The 21124-nt window shown below is 47.1% G+C and overlaps 1 long non-coding RNA gene across 1 annotated transcript in view; it reads right to left on the reverse strand.

Moving 5' to 3' along the window:
• The window catches only part of LOC144764057 (uncharacterized), a 28598-nt gene extending 11573 nt beyond the window's left edge, over positions 1-17025 (reverse strand). The window contains exon 1 of the long non-coding RNA XR_013596304.1: positions 16941-17025. This is a non-coding gene — a long non-coding RNA (uncharacterized LOC144764057). The remainder of the gene's footprint in view (positions 1-16940) is intronic.
• Positions 17026-21124: the final 4099 nt, after the last annotated feature.

Below are 21124 nucleotides of genomic sequence, written 5' to 3' on the forward strand. Positions count from 1 at the left end.
GTTTGTCTCTGGGCTTATGAGAGTCTATAGAAAGCCACAAAGGTACTATTTAGAAACATAGGGCCCGATTCACAGAACTAACTTAAGACAAAATCCTAAACTTACTACCATTTTGGTATTCACAGAAGGCACCTACTCATTGATGAGTAAATGCCTCCAGTGAATACCAAAATGAGTAAGTGCCTTAATACCAAAATGAGTAAGTGCCTTCTGTGAATACCAAAATGAGTAAGTGCCTTAATACCAAAATGAGTAAGTGCCTTCTGTGAATACCAAAATGAGTAAGTGCCTTCTGTGAATACCAAAATGAGTAAGTGCCTTAATACCAAAATGAGTAAGTGCCTTCTGTGAATACCAAAATGAGTAAGTGCCTTAATACCAAAATGAGTAAGTGCCTTCTGTGAATACCAAAATGAATAAATGGTAGTAAGTTTAGGATTTTGTGTTAAGTTAGTTCTGTGAATCAGACCCAAAGAGATCACAGGTGGGTAGAAACTCATCGAAAGATTTCGGCAGAGTGGGGATTAAATATAAGCAAGCCAGCAAAATCAAAATATCCCATGCCCTAGCAAAAAATAAGCCTCTGCAGCACCCTGACTCTATCCTTTGTGCTTCGAAGGGGTCGGCCCTACCGCGATCTGCAGTAGAAAGCATTGCAATCTCAATGGAACAAGCAGAGAACTAAAGAGTCTGCTTGCTGCCGAGAAACAGCAGTTGATGGTCAATTTTTTCAAGAGACACTCCAGGGAATATGAGAGCGCCGGCATCTAAGAAACAAACACCGAATAACTCATTACACTTGTGCTCATGGAACATACAAGGTCTAAAATTGCAAAGTGAAGCATTTTATAGAGCACGCTCCACTTCAAGCTGCCAAATATTACTGTCCAAATTACTGGAGAAGTTGGCAAACAAGCCCCAAATAATGGGTAGCATTCACCCAAGAAGGAACCCAATAATGCAGCGTCGAAGACCCTGAAACGTGAACTAAATCCACTTTTGAGGTCGGTGCACAAGTGTACTGCCACTGCCAGAGAATTAGCTGAGAGTAGGAAGGCGAGGAAGGCTTATGGGTTAAAAACCTGGAAAATTGCCCTTTGCTAATGAGGAGCAGGCTTGAGTAGAGTTACATGAGGCCAAAAAAACAATAGATCCACCAAAAGTTTGGAACCTTGTCAAGAACAAAATGGAATCAAAATACCCGAAAAGAATTTCTGGGGGTTTACAGCCCTCAGTGGAGCCAATATAGCCTTAATTTGTGCAATCCCAGAAAAATGGAAGGTGATCATGAGGCTCCACTTGAAGAATTTGCAAATTGTGCCAGTCAAATCCAAAGTATTTCATCTGATGCTACAATCTCCAAAGCTTCAATTAAGAATATTATAGCCTCTTTTAGAGCTGTGAGAGCTCCCAGCCGGAATGGCATCTATACAAGGATATTTAAAAATGCTGCCGTTTAATGCAAACTCAGTCCCAGTCAGCTAGCAAGGTGCCATACTTACCCCAATACTTAAAGCGGGAGCTTGTGATAACCCTGCCAACTTCTGAGTTATTGCCTTACTGGATGTGGAGGTAAATGCTTCGCTAATACTTTAAACAAGGAGCCGAAGAGTGGTCCAGCACTGAGGCCGTAATTCCCATCACACAATCCGGCTTTAGGCGCGGGCACTGAACCGAAGACAACCTGATGATACATTTATTGCTGATTAAAAACGCGAATATCGAAAAGTCCTCACCGTTATACGTTGCCTAGATGACTTTGATAAACTTTAATACAGCATTTGATCGAGTGGACAGAGGGAGATTGTGCAGACGCTGTCGAGCGGTGGCGTTGCGGAGATCCTCTTAAGCATCACCGGAAGCCTATACATGGACACATGGGTAAAAGTGAAAGTCACATCCAACAGAGTCGCTCCTCAGAGAGTTAGGACCACCACTGGAGTAAACCAAGGCGGCATTCTTGCTCCATTGTTGTTCAATCTTTATCTGGCCGACATTACTAAAGCATTGGGAGTCGCATGCGCAGTACCTCCGAGGTCTGCAGACCTTCACATACAAGGCCTCCCGTATGCGGACAACACTTTAATTTTTATAATATTTATTATTACAGAGGTGCTCATCCTGGGGAATAACAAAGAGCTTGGGGCCCCCAACATTGGCCCCCTGAATTAGGTGCCACCTCCCAGCCTACTAAACAAGCCCGTATCTTGGGATTTATCATCGATGATCATCTTTCGATGAGGCCTCAAGCTATAAAGGTGGCTGCAACATGCTTCTCCATACTTAGATGGCTCTTAACGGTAATCCGGGCCTTGGTCACCTCTCGCTTGGACTATGGCACCATCCTATTTCTTAGAGCCAATAAGGAGGTCATCCGTAAGATGCAAGTTGTTCAAAATGCTGCTGCTCGCCTACTCTGCCAGATTGCTAAAACTACATCTGTTTCTAGTTCGTTGCGCGATCTCCACTGGTTGAAAGTGGAGAATCGCATTAAATTTAAGACCCTAATTTATATGTATCGGATTAAAACAGGCAAGGCCCCTCAATATCTAAGTTCCATTCCTCAATTGTATGTCCATTTTCGTCTTCTCCGTTCAGCAAACCAGAAAAAATGTGCGGTCTCGAGATATTGATTATCCAGGGTAGGCGGACGATTTTTTTCCTATTTGGGCACTACTCTGTGGAATTTTCCTCTGTTTTTGAGGAATGAGCCTACTTTTGTGCATTTTCGTAAGCTGTTGAAAACCTGGCTTTTTAATCAATAGGTGTTCCATCTTTCTTTTGATTACTCTGACCTATTCAGGCGACGCCGGGAAACCCATGGGTAGCTGAGCGCCTTATAAAAGTAAATAACATAACATAACATTTGATCATACTGCGTTGTGACTGCAGCAATCATTAGCAGCCCTAACTTGTCACTGTGCAGAAAACAAACTTGAAATCATTGCCTGCGGACTCAGAAAAAAAACATGCCGCCAAATAAAATTTTTCCATAAAGAATGTAGTCTTGGACAAGTTACTAGATTAAAATAATATTTATTTTAATAACTGTGGTTTGCGTGTTACACACTTAGAGCACCTTAAAGTTTTGGCTCTTTCAATGACGAGTTTTAACACACTGGCTTCTAGGATGAATGGGTCAGATCTTAGGTATCTGCAATGCAATCAATGCCAGACTGGCTGGATAAAGCCAAATTGAGGTGTTACAGATGACCTTTTAATCTCCCTGATGCCGCTCCATCCACACAGCTACGGCTAGAATTTGGTCCTTTTAAACAATTATTCACATTAACCCGTTCGATGCTGATGACGGAACCGCTCCGTCATCAGCTGCGGTTGGGCTGTGCTGATGACGGAGCGATTCCGTCATGGCCCGGCCGCCGCGCCTGCGTGGCGCTGATGTCGCGCCTGCGCGGCGCATTCTATTGAGCGGGCGGGACCATGACGGAACCGCTCCGTCATGAGCACAGCCCAAACGCGGCTGATGACGGAGCGGTTCCATCACCAGCATGCAGCCGCCGCACGGCTGCCCCGCCCCCTTAGTGCTGCGGCGGAATAGCCGCCGCAGCGATGCGGTTAAAGGCTCATCTTTCGGGATGTTATGGGAAGGTCAGCACTGCGGCTGCAGGGTCACTCAAGGATATTAAATTCATACTCGAATCAGGCAGTCAGATGCGGTCCATGCGCCTAATGCAAAGTTGCAGGCTGCCTGAGTGGGACTTTGCTGGGCTGAAGAATTTACAACCCTTGAGGTGTGACCGCCTCAACCCGCAAAGCGCCTGGAGGTCCTCCTCTAATGACGAGGGGGCGCCTCACAGAAAGACTCCCTCCTGGGAGCTTCAGTTTCAAGCCCTGAAGTGCTCAGGACCGACTGCCCATCAATGACGCGTCGTCACAGAGTGGGGCGGGGTCAGCAAGTTTCACTCACCTCAACACACTCCATTGTGAGTGACAGAAGGCCCTCACTCTCATCTGCTGACACATAAGTAGGTCAGCCAATGAGAGGAGGCAGCAATCCCTGCTCCAATCCTCCGGGATCTACATCGGCTCCCCCCCCCCGATATTACTGCCACAGTCCAGTAGTTTTTTTTTTATATTGAATGTGTGTGTGAGTGCATGTATGAATGTATGTGTATGTGTGCTATAAACGGGGGGGTGTGCTTGTGAATGGTGCGTTTATGTATCCGCGCTTGTGAGTGGATGGGTGTGAGTGAAGGCTCATGTAGATGAGTGTGAGAATGTGTGTGCGCGTCTGCCACGCCCACCCGCTTTTTCAGGCAAAATACATCTGTGAGTCTGTGAGGAGAGAAGGGGAATCAGCAGAGGAGAAAGATGTGAGAAGAAAGAAGAGCATGAGAGACAGAGGGAGAGAAAGAGAGAGAGAGAGAGAGAGAGAGAGAGAGAGAGAGAGAGAGAGTGAGAGAGAGAGAGAGAAAGAGAGAGCAGGGGCAGAGGGGAAAGAGGGTGAGAAAGAGAGGGAGGGAGACCGTCTGGACTTGTTCCAAAGCGGTCGCTCCCCACGCTTCCTGACTCCAGAACCTAGCGCCTACAGCTGAAGCGCATCAACCTGCTTTCCGCGACTCCTACAGCTGAAGCGCATTGCCCTGCTTTCTGCGACTGGTATCGTAGCCTGTTTTCAACTTATATTATTAGCCCATTCAGCCGGACATAGCGCATAACAACGGAGCGTCGCACTTTCAGCTTTGATAATTAGCGAGACATTGCTGAGACATTCTGCAAGCCTGCTGGTATATTTGCTGCATATTTGGGGTTTATTATTGTTGGCTGTGCCCCTGTTTCGCTTTCTCTTTCCGACCACCATCTTGTTGTTGTGCTTTCCCCTGGCCCGCCCATCCTCCCCGCTACCGCCTCCCAGCTGACCCTCCCACCCACGGATAGAAGGCTTGCCTCCTCCTACACAACGCTGTGACCGTCTGGACTTGTTCCAAAGCGGTCGCTCCCCACGCTTCCTGACTCCAGAACCTAGCGCCTACAGCTGAAGCGCATCAACCTGCTTTCCGCGACTCCTACAGCTGAAGCCCATTGCCCTGCTTTCCGCGACTGGTATCGTAGCCTGTTTTCAACTTATATTATTAGCCCATTCAGCCGGACATAGCGCATAACAACGGAGCGTCGCACTTTCAGCTTTGATAATTAGCGCGACATTGCTGAGACATTCTGCAAGCCTGCTGGTATATTTGCTGCATATTTGGGGTTTATTATTGTTGGCTGTGCCCCTGTTTCGCTTTTTCTTTCCGACCACCATCTTGTTGTTGTGCTTTCCCCTGGCCCGCCTCTCCTCCCCGCTACCGCCTCCCAGCTGACCCTCCCACGCTCCGCCCCCTCCACTCTCCATTTAAGACAGATGGACCTACGCCCAGCGTCCACGCGCAGCGGTCGCGCCGAAGGTGCGCCAAAGGTAAGCCCGTCTACGCCCGTCCGCGCCTGGACCGCGCCCAGCGCCAGACCCCCTGGTCCTCGCAAAACACACACCACCCGCATTACATATGACGCCGCTACCCTCTCGGCCCTTAACCCCGGACGCTCACCCCAATGCTACGAAGCTGCCCCGGGACGTACCCACGGCTCCTTCGCCTGCCACTCCTGCAAATTTACCAGCATCAAGACCCATACCACTTCCACTAACCCCAAACACAGCTCCGACACTAACCACCTGAAGTGCATCCTGCTGAACACCCGCTCTGTCCACAGGCACGCCACCGAACTCTGGGATCTACTCGACACTACATCACCGGACGTCGCCTTCCTTACTGAAACATGGATGAACGCATCCTCAACACCCGACATCGCCATAGCCATCCCGGACAATTACAAGATCATCCGAAAAGACCGCACCGTCCAAACAGGAGGAGGCATCGCCATCGTCCATAAGAACACCATCAAATTCACGACCAGCTCCGACGATAACTTCACAACCGCAGAACACCTCCACTTCCAGATCCACACCGACCCCAGGACCACACTTAGAGGCACCCTCATCTACAGACAACCAGGAACCCGTAAACAATTTAGCGAAGACATCACTGACTTCATCAGTCCACATGCCCTGGCCTCCGAGAACTACATTCTACTAGGAGACATCAACTTCCACCTGGAAAAGAAATACGACAGCAACACCACCACCCTCCTTGACAACCTGGCCAATCTCGGCCTCAAACAACTTGTTGACACCCACCCATGTAGCCGGACACACGCTCGACCCAATCTTCACCTCCAGCAAACACATCTCCTTCGTTCGCACCACAGCTCTCCACTGGACGGACCACAGCTGTGTTCACTTCAGCTACAAAACCACCTCAACCCACAACCCCCCACAACCTATCCCCCGAAGAAAATGGAACAAAATCACCACCGACCAACTCTTCACATCGCTCAACCAAAACCCACCCGCCCTATCATCGAACCCAAACCAAGCTGCCATCAAATTCAAACAATGGATCACTCACAGCGCTGACTAATTAGCACCCTTGAAAAACCATCACACCACACAAGACAGCAAAAAGGCCCCCTGGTTCAACGATGACCTTAAGAAATCCAAGAAGATATGCCGCACTCTCGAGAAAATATGGAGAAAAAACCCAACCACCGACAACATGACCACCCTCAAGGCAGCCACCCGCAAACACCACCAGCTGATTCGATCCACCAAGAAATCAGCATTCAAGAACCGACTCGACAACAACGCCCACAACAGCAAGGAACTATTCAACATCGTCAAAGAATTCACCAACCCCACCGCAGCCTCAAACGACATCACTCCCTCCCAAGACCTCTGCGATTCGCTGTCCTCCTTCTTCTACAACAAAATTGCCGACATACATAACAGCTTCGAAAACAGTTCCAACGAACAATCCTCTCCACAACCCCTCAGAACCTAAACCGCCCTCTAACAACCTCAGCGCTTGGAACCCAATCACCACTGAAGACACCATCCGCCTAATGAATTCCATCCACTCTGGCTCGCCAACCGACCCATGTCCCCACCACATCTTCAACAAAGCAGACTCCATCATCGCACCCCGTCTCCGTGATCTCATCAACTGCTCCTTCAACTCTGCTACCTTCCCAGATAGCTGGAAACATGCCGAAGTCAGCGCCCTCCTGAAGAAACCAACAGCAGACCCCTCTGAACTTAAAAATTACCGTCCCATATCCCTCCTCTCATTCCCGGCCAAAGTCATCGAGAAAGCCGTCAATAGCCAACTCGCCGCCTTCCTCGAATCCAACAACTCCCTCGATCCCTCACAATCCGGCTTTTGAGCCAAACACAGCACCGAAACCGCCCTCATCGCAGCAACAGACGACATCCGAACACTACTGGACAACGGAGAAACAGTGGCCCTCATTCTACTCGACCTCTCCGCCGCCTTTGACACTGTCTGTCACAGCACCCTCATACAACGCCTCAGCAACATCGGCATAAAAGGAAAAGCCCTGGACTGGATCATCTCATTCCTTGCCGGGAGAACTCAAAGAGTCCGACTCCCCCCATTCAAATCAGAGGCCACCGAAGTCATCTGTGGTGTACCACAAGGATCATCACTCAGTCCCACCCTCTTCAACGTTTACATGAGTCCACTCGCATCCATCGCGTGTCAACACAACCTGAACATCATCTCCTACGCTGACGACACCCAGCTGATACTTTCCCTCACCAAAGACCCCAACACCGCCAAAACCAACCTTCACGATGGCATGAAAGAAGTAGCCGTATGGATGAAAAACAGCCGTCTAAAACTTAACTCAGACAAAACGGAAGTGCTCATCCTAGGATCATCCCCCTCTGCCTGGGACGACTCATGGTGGCCTTCGGATCTGGGTTCAGCACCCATACCCACAGACCACGCACGTAACCCAGGCTTCATCCTAGACTCCTCTCTCTCGATGACCAGACAAGTCAACGCCGTCTCATCCTCCTGCTTCAACGTACTTCGTATGCTCAAAAAAATCTTCCATTGGATCCCCACCGAGACAAGAAAGACCGTCACCCACGCACTGGTCATGAACAGACTGGACTACGGAAACACCCTCTACGCCGGAATCACAGCCACATTACAGAAAAAACTCCAACGCATCCAAAACGCATCGGCGAGACTCATTTTGGACATCCCTCGTCAAGATCACATTACCGGCCACCTGAGAGACCTCCACTGGCTTCCCGTCAATAAGAGAATAACATTCCGTCTCCTCACCCACGCGCACAAGGCCCTCTACGAACTAGGGCCCGAATGCCTCAACACTCGACTAACCTTCTACACACCCACCCGCCAACTAAGATCCTCCAATCAAGGCCTCGCCGCAGTTCCACGTATCCAAAGATCCACCATGGGAGGCAGATCCTTCTCCTACTTGGCGGCCAAAACCTGGAACTCACTCCCCACTCACCTCCGCCTTACACAGAACCACATCTCCTTCAGAAAAGAACTCAAAACCTGGCTATTCGATAAATAATGTACCCTCTCCCCAAGCGCCTTGAGACCCTCTGGGTGAGTAGTGCGCTATATAAATCCTTGAACTTGAACTTGAACTTGAGAGAGAGAGAGGGAAAGAGAGAGAGAGAGAGAGAGAGAGAGAGGGAGAGAGATATATATATATATATATATATATTACCTACTGGCGGTCGCCAGTAGGTATATATAGTTAGGATTTTTTCTCTATGGGTTTTTTGAAAATTCTATGTCTAATAACTTTGGCGTTTGTGGACGGAATTGGCTGAAATTTTCAGGAAAATGGCACATTTTGTTTCTGAGCAGCCCTTGAAAATTTGGGGGGGGTTCGTCCAGTGGGGGCCGAGAAAAAAGGGGGGTCCCAAAACGTGTTTTTAACATTGAGTTTTCCATAGGGCGGTTGGCCTCACTTTTAGCCCGAACGGCTGAATGGATTTGCACGAAACTTGGCAAAATTGTAGGGACTGGTAGCCCGATGTGCCTTTTGTAGGTCTCAATATATGTGCTCCAGTGGATTTTGAGAAATTAACGTTTAAAAAAAGATATATATCTGTAACAGCGGACCGGGCAGCGCACTGGTTCGCGGACTTTTCGCGCAACGGAGCTTTGTGAAGCGAAGCTGATTGGTTCTCCGGCGTCTGTCAACATTCCAAACAGTCCGTAGCGGCCGCCATCTTGTCTCTCGGTAGGATCGAGAGACAAGAGGAGGTCAAAACAAAGGGGGAAATAACTATAAGGGGGCATAGTAGATCCTCGCTGACCCCCTAGGTTTGATGTGGAGGTTTTAAAAGGGCCCCGCGGGGCAAAAAAAAAAAATAATAATAATAATTGAACGGCTGAATGGATTTGCACGAAACTTGGCAAAATATTAGGGACTGGTAGCCCGATGTGCCTTTGCTAGGTCTCAATATATGTGCTCCAGTGGATTTTGAGAAATTAACGTTCAAAAAAAGATATATATCTGTAACAGCGCTCCGCTTCGCGTAACGGAGGTTTGCGAAGCTGATTGGTCATTCTGTCACTGGGCTATAGTTGGGCTACATCTGGCTGATATTTGGGCTACATTTGTTTTTTTGTGTGTCTGGCGGCCATCTTTGGGCTACATTGGGCTACATTGGGCTTCATTGGGCTACATTCGGCTAATTAGCAAATAGCTCATCGCAAACTAGGAATGGTAAAGAATCGCTATTTATTCCTTAAAGTTCGCTATTTAGGAAATGCAAATAACTTTGATGATACATATGGCGGTTCATCTCTAACAAGATAAGAAGCATAGGGATACATTTATGATGACTGGCGCATCACCAGGGATGTGTTAGTCATTCTGTGCCGCTGTTCCGTCACCTATGGTGTGCTGCATTTACAATGCGGCGCATCATGGGGCAAAAACAGCACAGATGCGTGATGTATCTGTGCCGTAAAGGTGGCGCATTGCTGGAGTTGTATCGCAAGTGTGATGAAGCTCCAGCAAGGGTCGGGGGTGCCCCTGTCGCAGGGTTTCTGTTCTCACACAGAACTGTGGACAGAGGATTGGAACCTCGGCGAATGCATTGCTGGAGTTGTATCGCAAGTGTGATGAAGCTCCAGCAAGGGTCGGGGGTGCCCCTGTCGCAGGGTTTCTGTTCTCACACAGAACTGTGGACAGAGGATTGGAACCTCGGCGAATTAAGGTGTCCCAAAACTCACGTTAGTAATCAAAAACTCCTTAGCAAGCTAGGTACAGTGTCACATTGGATATAACAAACTCTCAATGTTTAGACAATCCAGAATATGAACTTATAGTACCTCAGGATACGTGGAACTCATGAACAGTCGGTCGTTATAGATTTCTTAGAAACCAGAACATGGAGTTAAGAAGAACAGATGTGTATTTGAAATGTTTATTTACTAATGCCGTCTTCTCAGGCGTAGTACCTTAGATAATAAAAGTACACATATTATCAGTAGCAAAATTACCAGCATAGTTACTAGTACATAAAAAGTGAATGGTGATAGTATGTTAACATGCTGTAAATGAATAAGAGTTAGCAACACTTATAAGCAGCCGCGGGCCGTGGAGGGAGTTACGGTGAGGCAGGGAGGCGGGGAGGGGGAGAAGCAGGGTGGAGAATAGAAGTACACATATTATCAGTAGCAAAATTACCAGCATAGTTACTAGTACATAAAAAGCGAATGGTGACAGTATGTTAACATGCTGTAAATGAATAAGAGTTAGCAACACTTATAAGCAGCCGCGGGCCGTGGAGGGAGTTACGGTGGGGCAGGGAGGCGGGGAGGGGGAGGGGCAAGGTAGAGAGGGCTCCACCCTGCTTCTCCCCCTCCCCGCCTCCCTGCCCCATCGTAACTCCCTCCACGGCCCGCGGCTGCTTATATCTCACCCTCCCTAATACACATATTATATTATTTGCTAAGAAGGTCTCTTTGTGTTGGTTTAGGGCGTGCCCATACTTTAGTGTCTTAGATTTGAAGGAATCACATCAGCATACACCAGCTCTCTCTTCATGTGAACCGCATCAACTGTTGTGTATGTGTGTTCGGCAAAGCAATATAAAACCCGCCTCATGCCCAGAATTGGCAGAAGTTGCACTTATGTTATGAGTATGAAGTCGTGGAGATCAGACCTCATAACAATTCTGTATCGTGTTGTTCTTGAAACTTTAGCACTCGCTGTACAGATATAGTTTAACAAGTAAAGCAGATAGTAGACCAATAACATATTATTCTCATGTAAACCACGATGAACTACTAGGTGGAAAGCTAAAGCAAAAACTAAGTGTCGTGTGCAGAAGTTGCAAAAAAGGAAAAATGGCGTTTAAAACGGTAATGAGCCCATGCTAACTTAACACGGTGTAAAGATATCCAGGACCTAGATGACACCTCCTCATGATCCGGAAACGAACTGAATAAGATAATAGAAGTGCCATCTCATGAGAGCAGATTGCAAGTTTATATGTGGACGGTCCGCAAGGTAAAGCATTAAAAACTAGGAAAATTTAAAGCTAAAGAAAAATAAAACAGCCAAGTACTTTATCGAGTCTTAAGCCAATAGGCAAGGTAAATAATAAAAACTTGACAAATAAGTCAATGAATTGTCAATGAAATGCTAGTACTCAGCATATCAAACATGAAAAAGGTCTATGACATAACTGTGTATGCAAAATAAGCTGCAACAGCCTCCAATAGGAAGTCACCGTCTTCATCCGAAAACAGTTCAGCCATCCAATTTAAAAGCGGAAAAGAACATACGTGCTCTCCCAGCACCGGATCCTCTATCACCATCAGAGGACAGCTCGGTGGGTTTTCAAGAAAGCTCTGTTCCAAGAAAGACTGTGCTGCCGCCAGTAAATTCCAGGGACCAAGTAGTCCATGCATCAATGCCACAGCCATAATCCTTTCGCCAGGACAAACCAACTCGTGAGTAATGATAGGAGTCATCAGCTGATTAAAGTCGACGTCAGGAGAAACCGGTCCGCAGAGACACAAATCAATGGCCCAATCGAAATCACAGGTCAGGCAGTGAAATACAGGCTGGACACAGGTGAAGTAGGAGAACCGAAAAGATAATCCATATGCCGTGCTTAATATCGCCAACGGCATTGTGCCATAATATTCTAGCATGCGATTGCGGAACAGTGTCAGCAGCTGCAGGGTCGGAGGTTGCATAGGAGGGACATCCATATTTAAAAATGTAAAAAAGCACAAGAGCGTCCGCTGGTAATGCAAGTAAAAATGCCAATCTACGAACCAGAGTGCAGAAAATACAATGAAAGGAAGCAGGGATGACTCCAAAGATTTTCTCAAATGAAGTCACGAGACCACTGGTAACAACTTTAAAAAAGTGTGCCAGGGACTTTGTGGAGGATGCGTTAAAGATAGTCGGAAACATGTTGCTGAAATTGAAAGGCAAATCTTAATTGAAAAGGGTGTGCACCTCTGTATGGGTGTTCGCTATGTGAAGTACGAAAGTTTCACGGGCCGAACTCAAGGCCACCTCTCTCTGAGACAAAAGAGCTCTTATTCTTGCCATGCCGTTGAAACGTGTCCCAAGGTTGGTATTTGTGGCCAGATTGAAAACTCCCTATGTTCATGTGTGGGAGGAAATAGAACATTTCTGCAGCAAATAACCCGTTCACTTACTGTTACGATAAAAGGAATACTTTTAATTAACTCAGAACAATCTTCATTATTGAGCATCAAATAACTACCATTTTCCAACAACTTGAACGTGGGGATGATAGCAGGAACTGGCGTGCCTTGCAACACGCAAGCCATATTTGGTCGGTGTTTGTTGCATGAACCGTGTAACTGTATGTGCCTACACATTAGTGAATGATCTGGCGTCTCAGTGCATTCCTCTCCATTCAGATAAACTTCTTGATCATCTTTGAAACATCTGTATGTGTATGGAAGCGACCAGACCTCATGAAGAAAAGCACTACCTAAAGGTTCATAACGACCTATTGGTATATATTTCATACAATTTGAAAACTTATATAAAGCAAAAGGCAGCGTTATTAAACCGTGGATAAGGCATGTTGCCAAAAAACCCGCAATCCTCTGCTGATGATGTCACTGAGCATGTCATGAATGATGTAATATGTGACATCATCAGCAGTGGATTACGGGTAATGGTATCTCTAGTTTACTCCCTTATAGCTGTGTTTCTTTTAACATAAGTGTCTGTTTCCTTCCCTTATACTTACTGTTTTTGGTTCGCTTCCGGTTCGCGTACCGGCGAGCGAACTAGGAAGCGAACTAAGAGAAATAGAGGTTGGCACAGTTCCAAATATTGTACCAATTTTTTAATAACGGGGAGGTAGTTCTGAAAAGAACTTTTTTTTTTATTTTTCTGAACATTTTTTTACTGTTTTTGAATTTTTCGGAACAGTTTTATATTTTTTGGGGTTTTTCTTGGAGGGGGCAATGAAAACGATTCATTGTAAAGGGCTCAACAGGAGCAACAAAACAAAAAAAAGAAGTATTTATTATTTTGGGCGTTTCGGACAAACTTGCATATGATAGTCAATAGCTCTGTTGATCAGAGTGATGCTTTTTTCTCCGTAGGAAATGAATCCATCGCAAAATGCGCAGATGTGTTTTACATCACCAAATCTCATTTGTATATTTGGCACCATCTCCCTGCCCTCTGGTCCCGTTACTTCCGGTACAACAGATCTTCTGGCCATAATAGGGAGATTATCTAGGTCGTTCCGAAACTGTGCAGCACTGTAGTTGTTAGGATGCCACCTAGTCATATGGCGATGCATTGTGTAGTTTCCGAAACTGTATTTTTTGTCGGTCCCTCTGGACAGTCTATCTTGACATATAAGGCAAGTTACGTATCTTGCATTTACTTTTTTCTGACCTTTGGGAATTTTAAAAAATTGCCAAATGAAGTTTTCTTTCCGGTGAGACGTCTTGGGCTGCTCAGGCAAAAACTGCCTCTCTTCGTGCTCGTCCTCCTGTTCCTCTTCTTCTTCTTCTTGTTGAATTACAACTTGAGCAGGTGGTCCACTCTTCCTTGGATGTGGTGGAGGTGGTGGGGAAGCACCAGCTGAAGCTACTAAAGAAGCCATTGCTCAGTGATCACAAAGGGTCTTTCTCTCACAATGATGAAAGTCAGAGTGAGGAAAGAAGGAGGGATTTTCATCATTTGGGAAAAACAAGAGTTCTCAACCAATCAAAAGTGTTCATTTTAGATTATATGACCTAGTCTTACATCATTAGGAAACCAAAAGTGAAATGAACCAATGAAAAGTGTTATTACCAAGTCACATGACTTGCTGTGTTTACGTTAAGCGCTTTGCAGGGCCTCCCGGTTTGCTTCCAGAAACCTGCGCTGTGCGACTCGCTTCGCGTACCAGTTCGCTAACGTAGCACGTCATATGACGTATCACGCGACAACGTGAAACGTCATGCGGACGGGAGGCGTCACGATGTTGTTTTCTAACGCGGCACTTGCGGTAAAGAAACGTTTACCGGCTCGCGGTCTATTTCGCGGCATCAAGGTCAGCTAACGGGAAGCTTCCCGATTCGCGAAGCGGGAACGAAGAAAAAAAAATATTTAAAAAAAAAAATTATTCATAAACATATAAAATATATTTTTGGATTTAAAGAAGAATACATTTTACAGCTACAGATATTAGCTGTTAAAAAACCAATGAAATTCACAGAAAAAACCATAGGTTATAGACCATATATAGTTAGGAATTAGCATTTACAAAACCTTGAAAATTCACTGAAAAAACCATAGGTTATAGACCATATATAGTTAGGAATTAGCATTTAGAAAACCTTATTTTACTCACACAAAACCATTGAAATTCCATATATAGTTAGTTGCACTAACTATATATCGCGCACCCGCAATCCACTGCTGATGATGTCACATATTACATCATTCATGACATGGTCAGTGACATCACTGATGACATCACTGATGACATCTCAAATTACATCACGGATGACATCACTGATGACAACATCCAGTGACTGTGTGTTTCTGTAAAGTTAAAATATGTCTTACATATTGAAGAATGAGTGGAAGTATAAGTGTCTGGACGAAGGATTTAGTAGGTGCATGACTGAATGTATGAGTGAGTGATTAAATGTGTCTCACTGAGTGCATGGGTTAGTGACTAAACTGTCTTAATTTGTGCATCATTATGTCTGTTGTTCTGTAAACTGCAGCATGTGTTGATCAGTAGCTATATGAGTAACTATATGGGTTATTGATTGATTGCCCAAGTATTTGCATGGGAGACTGAGTGTGTGTGTGGCTGTCTGGGAGGTGTGTGACTCTGTGCAGATCAATGTGTACTTGTATCAATGATTGTATAAGAGACTAAGTATGTGTTAGTATATGGTTGAAAACGTAAGGTGCTCTATGTTTAACTGTATAGATTAGAAAATGGAAGTGTGATTGATTCTTTACAGGACTGACTAGGTGTGTGAGTAACTCCATGGATGAGTGGCAGAGTGTGAGTGTCTGTATAGGTGTATGAGTGCATATGATAGTGTTGTAAAGATGATTGATTGTATGTATGAATGATTGTATGGGTGAATGAGTGAATGTGTGTGTAGACGTAGGAATCAGTGAGTGGATATGTAGTAACTAGTATTGGTGTGTCAATGGTTTCAAAAATTATACTCTGTATTTAACACTGAGTGTAACAGAGGTTATATTAAAATGTGAGGAGATGCATTGTATTGTCACATGAATGATATCATCAGTGATGTGGTCATTGATGTCAAATGAGATATCATCAGTGATGTCATCCGTGATGTCATTTGAGATGTCATCAGTGATGTCATCAGTGATGTCACTGACCATGTCATGAATGATGTAATATGTGACATCATCAGCAGTGGATTGCGGGTGCGCGATATATAGTTAGTGCAACTAACTATATATGGAATTTCAATGGTTTTGTGTGAGTAAAATAAGGTTTTCTAAATGCTAATTCCTAACTATATATGGTCTATTACCTATGGTTTTTTCAGTGAATTTTCAAGGTTTTGTAAATGCTAATTCCTAACTATATATGGTCTATAACCTATGGTTTTTTCTGTGAATATATATATATATATATATATATATATATATAGAGAGAGAGAGAGAGAGAGAGAGGGAGAGAGAAGAGAGAGAGAGAGAGAAAGATAGAGAGAGAGATAGAGGGAGAGAGATATATATATATATATATATATATATATATAGAGAGAGAGAGAGGGGGAGAGAGAGAGAGAGAGAGAGAGAGGTAAAATAGAGTCAGAGGAGCACAGGAAGCAAAAGGAAGATATGAGGTTGAGACTGCAGAGGGAGGTCAGTAACACAGAGACAAAGCAAGCTGTGTGTGAGAGAGGTAATAAAGAGACAGCAAAGAGACACAGAGGAGACCACAGGGAGAGTGAAAACAAGTGAGAGGGAGACTGAGACAGGTGAGAAAAAGAAAGAGTAAAAGTGACAGAAAGAGAGGGTGAGAGAGATGTGATAAGGAACTGATGAGAGCTGAGAAGCAGCGTCGACAGATCAGAAAGAGACCGTTCCTAGAGACAAAGCGTCGTTCCGGTGTGAAACTGGAGTGAAAGACAACTCAGAGAAAGAGGGAGAGAGAGATGAAGGAGAGCGCATATACAGAGACAAATAAGAAAAAAGGTGAGGCAGAGGAGAAAGAGACAGCAACAGCTAAGAGACAGGGTTATAGGGGAGAAGTAGAGAGGTGACACAGAGCCGGAGAGTGCTGAGAAAGAGATGGGTGAAGCAGTGGGACAGTGGTGGGAGACAAGTGGTAAGAGGCCCTCAAGAGATAGGTGGGAAAGGTCATATGATGTCACGTCCTGTTATTGTACTTGGGACAATGGGCGCGTGATGTCACTTCCGCTTCCTCTGGACGTCAATGGCCCAGGACTTTCACTCCTGAATGTCAGTTTCCCCTTTTCATCATTGTCCTGTAGAGTTCAGGTGTGACTTACCTGGCCGGGGGTTCACGCATCTCTGCCCACACACGTTGCAGCACTTCTGGGGCAGGGTGCAGTCGCCATCATGCTTGCACCCCGGGGCTGGGGTTGTGCTGTTCATAATGCGGCAAAGGAAGGTCTGTGGTGGGCACTCTCCGGGGTGCACTGCAAGAGCAAGAGATATTTATTAAAAGGCAGCTAGCGCTGCCACAAATCTGAAGAAAGAAACCAGTCTCAAAAAGTACAAACAGTAAAGAATGCGTCAGCTGAGGGGAGAACCAATCAAATCAGTGGATCACTCCTTTCAACGATGAAAACACCAGCAAACTTTGGTTTATTTTCGGTGGTAGTTTTATGAGCAGTCAGTGAGCACTTACAGTCACAAGTGGTGCTGTGCCTGTACTGTGCTTCTACGACACCCACGGGACTAAGAGTGACGGTGTCATTGGAGGAGGGGGTAACACGCCACCCGCCAGCAATTGCTAGATGTCCTGAATAAGTCCTCTTGAAGTCACTCTTTTCTGGCTGGGGGAATCCAGGGGTGCTGGGACAATGGCATAGGATAACTGCCATAGAGACAGGAGGTAACTCTGAGGGTGAGGCACAAGAGAGGGTGGGGGATGGGTAGGAATCTCCCAGCGCAAGAGGGGGCATCAGGAGAATGTATTTCTCCCATTACCTCCTCGTCCTGTCTTCCTCGCCACAGTAATTACCCATGAGCCTCCGGCTCCACACAGAACTCCAAGTATAAAACAAAAAAACGCTCTAGTCTCCCTGTCCCTCCTCCAAGATGGCCCCAGTGGCTCCAGCCAATCCCATAAAGGGATACAGGAATACCAACACGACTTGTTCTTTTTTTCTGCACTACTCCGAGTGCTGTGTTCCCTGCTGGTCAGGTGAGTGGGGCTGGGGTCTTGCTTGAGCAACCCCTTGGGTATTTGGATGGGGGGAAGTTAGTTTTTCGATGTTTATTCCTTCGTGAGGTTAAAGTTGTTGTTTAAAAATTGTGTTTGTTCCCCTTTTCTATTGCCTGGCGCCTTGTCCTGCTTCAGCGGACTTCTGGTGCTTTTTATTCTGCGAGTTCGCATGGTGGGCTCGCTTCTTGGGGCCGCTCCTGCGCTTCCTGCTGAGCGGGAGGTTATGTTGTGGTGTGCCCCTTGCCGACCGCGCGTCCTGTATGCTGGGATTCTTTGCCGGTTTCTTGTTTTTGGACTTCCTGCTGGCCGTGATGGTTGTGGACGGCTGGGGTGGGCGCGCTGATGTCGCGCTGCTGGATTGTGCATGTTGGGGGTTTGGAGCCTCGTTAGGGAGGCGCGCGTGGCTTCCTTGATGTTTGTCCTAATTGGGGGGCGTGCCATGGGTATTTTCCTTTGGTTGCCTGGCAACATCCAGCCTTTTTTGACCGGTGAAGGGTTTCTGTGCATTGTTTCACTCTTGTGTTGGGACATTGTGGTGTGTGGTTCTTCGTGTTTTACTGATCCTGCACCCTTGGGAGCTTCTGGTTCTGGTGTGACTTTTCCTTATATGGGATGGTTGCTGCATATGGGCGATTCTGCTGTGGCTGCTGCTTTGCGGGATTGATTTCCAGTTCCTCCTGTCTAATGGGCGAGGATTGTTGACGCTCCTTAGGTTGACTCTGGCAATGATGTCCAGGGTCGCTTTGTGCAGGGTGCCGACCTTTGGGGGTGCTGTGTCACTTTCGGGACTTGTACTGGGTTTTTCCTGGGTCAGTCGTGCCTCTGGGGGATGACTTTTTCACGGTATCAGCGTCCTGAGCCTGATTCTTTGCCTCTGCATTCTTCTGTATTGGAGGTTTTAAGGCATGGGCTCTTTTTCGTTTTTATTTTTTTGTATAGACGCTATCCTCTGTTGGACTTTGCTGATATTTTCACGTCCTCGGTTGGGGTTGGTTCATTGTTGGCCTGTATGTCCTCTCAGGGGGCTGTTATTTCTAAGGATTCCTCTCCTGCGGATCCTGTGGTTCGTATGGTGGATGGGGCGTTTTTCACAATTTTGCAGCTGCTGGATTTTATATCCGGGCTGTGGCCTATTCCTCTTGCGCGCTCCTTTCCTTGAATAAGGATTTTCAGTCTTTGGCTGAATTGTTGGGCCAGGGGGATGATGTCTCTTCTACTCTGGCTATGTTGGAGCTGCAGGTTCGCCTAATTTCTGATGTCTCTTTGATTACTTGGAGGTGGCGGCTTCTGCGGAGGGGTCTTCTGTCACTGCGAGGCGTCAGTTGTGGCTTCGCTCCTGGGAGGCAGATGTTGCGCTGCGGTGTCTCCTGATGACGATCCCTTTTTCTGAGGTTTGGCTTTTTGGTTCACCTTTGGGGATGGTGATGATGACGGCGGAGGACCGTGTAGTCCTTGCTCCTGAACGGGCTGGTCAATTCCGTTCCGTTTGTTCTCGGAGGGCTTTTGGTCATTCCGGGTGGGGTCGTGCTGGTCGGCCCTTTCGTGGGAGGGGGCGTGTACGGGATGCGCCTTCTTTTGATTGATCCTGGTTCTCGGGTGCTTCTTCATCCTCCGCTCCTGCTTCCGAGTCCTGACTGGTTCTCTCCTGGTGTGGGTCCGGATGGGGGTGGCATCACTTTCTTCGTGGTATCTTGATGCTGGTCTGTGTCGGTTCAGTGGGTGCTACAGGTGGTGTCAGGTGGTGTTTGTCTTGGATTTTCCCTGGCTCCCCCAGACGGTTTCATGTCCACTCCTTGTTCCAGGTACGCTTTGATGTGAGTGGATCTTTTGGGAGGTGTCGAGTCCCTTGTTCTGTAGGGGGCCATCGTTCCCATGCCTGACGATCAATTGGGGTTGGGGGTTTGTTCCATCCTCTTTCTGGTGTCAAGACGCGCATGGGATCTCAGACCTGTGATGGATTTGTGATGGGTGCATTCTCTCGTTCGTTGTTCGACATTCATTTTGGTTTCCCTCCAGGTGCTCCCCCCTCTGATATCTCATGGGGATTTACTGGCCTCCATGGCCTTGAGGGATGCTTATCTGCATGTGCCTGTTCACCCAGATTCTCAGAGGTTTCTCTGTTTCTGCATCCTGGGTCGTCACTTTCGCTTCCGGGTACCTTCGCCCAGGATTTTTACTATGGTTCTGGCTCCTCTTATTGGCCATTTGCAAGGGCAGGGCATTGGTGTTTTTCCCTTTATGGCCGGTATTTCGATCTCTGCTTCTTCTCTTCGGAGGGGGAGTTGCATGTCCGGTAGGTGTGCCTTGACCTGGTGCCTCACGGGTTCCTGGTGATTGTTCCAATATCCTCCCTGGTTCCGGCGCTGCTGTCGACTTTCGTTGGGGCTCTGTTCGGGTCTCGGTTGGGGATGGTGTTCCTGACCCCTGCTCGGATTCTGTCCCTGGTGTCTGCTGTGCAGTCCCTGTTGTCGAGGCCTTCTCATCCTGTGAGCCTGTGATTGCGGGTTCGGGGTCTGATGTCTGCATCTTTGTGGACTGTGCCATGGGCTCGCCTTCACATATATCTGTGGGTGTCTCGCACTTTTGTTGCATTTGGAACCCCTGTTCCCTAGATATGAGTGTTTTGTTCCGTGTGTCCCCGGGGGTTCAGGTGGTCCTGGTGTGATGGTTGGCCGAATGTCGTCTGTCCAGGGGCCGCCCATTTCTGGTTGTTCCCTCGTGGGTTATCACTGCCGATTCCGGCCTGCTGAGGTAGGGTACTTCTCTGGGGGTTTCTATGAATCGGGGGTTTGGCCTCAGGCGATGTTGTCTTGTTCTTCCGACTACGAGAGGCTGGGTCCTACCTGTTGGGTCTGTTGACCTTTTCGGATCTCCGCGGGGTCACGTTCTCTCGGTTGCCTCGGCAGTCGATTTGTTGTTGGGCGGAGATGAGCCTGGCGTCCCTGTCTGAGCTTTTCCTGACTGGTCGGGAGTGCTTTGTGACGGATTGTCTGAGCCGTGTGTTTCCATCCATGGGGTCTTTGTCCCTGCCACATTTGATGTTCAGATGGTTGCGGTGGATGTTTGGGTCTCCGATTGTAGACCGCTTTGCTTCCCGGACCTCTGCCGCATTCCGCTGTTTTTACACATTTATGCCTTGTCTGGATGCTTGGAGTATGGTCGCTCTGTCGTTCCTTTGACCGAGGGGCCTGTTGTATGCCTTTCCTCCTGTTCCCCTGATTCCGAAGGTATTACGGGAGATCAAGAGGGTGGGGTCATTTGTCCTTCTGGTTGCTCCGGGGT

The sequence above is a fragment of the Lissotriton helveticus genome, chromosome 6 (assembly GCF_964261635.1).
Source record: "Lissotriton helveticus chromosome 6, aLisHel1.1, whole genome shotgun sequence".
NCBI lineage: Eukaryota > Metazoa > Chordata > Amphibia > Caudata > Salamandridae > Lissotriton > Lissotriton helveticus.